Source organism: Panulirus ornatus, chromosome 46, assembly GCF_036320965.1.
Source record: "Panulirus ornatus isolate Po-2019 chromosome 46, ASM3632096v1, whole genome shotgun sequence".
Taxonomy (NCBI): Eukaryota; Metazoa; Arthropoda; class Malacostraca; order Decapoda; family Palinuridae; genus Panulirus; species Panulirus ornatus.
In genome coordinates this window covers 22,889,618-22,892,360 of record NC_092269.1, presented here as the reverse complement: position 1 = coordinate 22,892,360, position 2,743 = coordinate 22,889,618, and positions in this window count along the sequence as shown.

The window sequence follows — 2,743 nt, the reverse complement described above, 5'->3', positions numbered from 1 at the left end:
GGCTGATGGAGCTTTGTATGTTCTATGAAGGTGCGCGTTCATATACACTTATATATATATATATATATATATATATATATATATATATATATATATATGTATATATATATATATATATATATATATATATATATATATATATATATATATATATATATATTTTCCCTGGGGATAGGGGAGAAAGAATACTTCCCACGTATTCCCTGCGTGTCGTAGAAGGCGACTAAACGGGAAGGGAGTGGGGGGCTGGAAATCCTCCCCTCTCGTTTTTTGTTTTTTTTTTTAATTTTCCAAAAGAAGGAACAGAGAAGAGGTCCAGGTGAGGATATTCCCTCAAAGGCCCAGTCCTCTGTTCTTAACGCTACCTCGCTATCGCGGGAAATAGCGAATAGTATGAAAAAAAAAAAAAAAAAAAAATATATATATATATATATATATATATATATATATATATATATATATATATATATATATATATATATATATATATATATATATATATATATATGGCTTGCTTTGTCGCTATCTCCCGCGTGCAGCATTTTTAAAGCCACTATTCCTTCAAACATACCCATTTTTGCTTTCCGAGATAATGTTATCGACCCTCACACATTCTTTACGACTCCCAGAGTTTTCACCCCCTCCCCCACCCTATGATTCACTTCCGCTTCCATGGTTCCATCCGGTGCCAAATCCACTACCAGATATCTAAAACACTTCACTTTCTCCAGTTTTTTCCATTCAAACTTACCTCCCAATTGAATTGACCCTCAACCCTACTGTGCCTAATTACCTTGCTTTTATTCACATCTACTCTCAACTTTCTTCTTTCACACACTTTCCCAACTCAGTCACAAGCTTCTTCAGTTTCTCACATGAATCAGCCACCTGTGCTGTATCATCAGCCAACTACAACTGACTCACTACCCAAGCTCTCTCATCCCCAACAGACTGCATACTTGCCCCTCTTTCCAAAACTCTTACATTCACCTCCCTAACAACCTCATCTATAAACAAGTTAAACAACCATGGTGACGTCAAACACCCATGCAGCAAATGTACATTCACTGAGAACCAATCACTTTCCTCTCTTCCTACACATATTTATATATATATATATATATATATATATATATATATATATATATATATATATATATATATATATATATATATATATATATATATATATATATATATATATATATCTTTTTTTTTTTTTTTTTTTTTTTTTTTTATACTTTGTCGCTGTCTCCCGCGTTTGCGAGGTAGCGCAAGGAAACAGACGAAAGAAATGGCCCAACCCCCCCCCCCATACACATGTACATACACACGTCCACACACGCAAATATACATACCTACACAGCTTTCCATGGTTTACCCCAGACGCTTCACATGCCTTGCTTCAATCCACTGACAGCACGTCAGCCCCTGTATACCACACGACTCCAATTCACTCTATTTCTTGCCCCCCTTTCACCCTCCTGCATGTTCAGGCCCCGATCACACACAATCTTTTTCACTCCATCTTTCCACCTCCAATTTGGTCTCCCTCTTCTCCTCGTTCCCTCCACCTCCGACACATATATCCTCTTGGTCAATCTCTCCTCACTCATTCTCTCCATGTGCCCAAACCATTTCAAAACACCCTCTTTTGCTCTCTCAACCACGCTCTTTTTATTTCCACACATCTCTCTTACCCTTACGTTACTTACTCGATCAAACCACCTCACACCACACATTGTCCTCAAACATCTCATTTCCAGCACATCCATCCTCCTGCGCACATCTCTATCCATAGCCCACGCCTCGCAACCATACAACATTGTTGGAACCACTATTCCCTCAAACATACCCATTTTTGCTTTCCGAGATAATGTTCTCGACTTCCACACATTTTTCAAGGCTCCCAAAATTTTCGCCCCCTCCCCCACCCTATCATCCACTTCCGCTTCCATGGTTCCATCCGCTGACAGATCCACTCCCAGATATCTAAAACACTTCACTTCCTCCAGTTTTTCTCCATTCAAACTCACCTCCCAATTGACTTGACCCTCACCCCTACTGTACCTAATAACCTTGCTCTTATTCACATTTACTCTCAACTTTCTTCTTCCACACACTTTACCAAACTCAGTCACCAGCTTCTGCAGTTTCTCACATGAATCAGCCACCAGCGCTGTATCATCAGCGAACAACAACTGACTCACTTCCCAAGCTCTCTCATCCCCAACAGACTTCATACTTGCCCCTCTTTCCAGGACTCTTGCATTTACCTCCCTTACAACCCCATCCATAAACAAATTAAACAACCATGGAGACATCACACACCCCTGCCGCAAACCTACATTCACTGAGAACCAATCACTTTCCTCTCTTCCTACACGTACACATGCCTTACATCCTCGATAAAAACTTTTCACTGCTTCTAACAACTTGCCTCCCACACCATATATTCTTAATACCTTCCACAGAGCATCTCTATCAACTCTATCATATGCCTTCTCCAGATCCATAAATGCTACATACAAATCCATTTGCTTTTCTAAGTATTTCTCACATACATTCTTCAAAGCAAACACCTGATCCACACATCCTCTACCACTTCTGAAACCGCACTGTTCTTCCCCAATCTGATGCTCTGTACATGCCTTCACCCTCTCAATCAATACCCTCCTATATAATTTACCAGGAATACTCAACAAACTTATACCTCTGTAATTTGAGCACTCACTCTTATCCC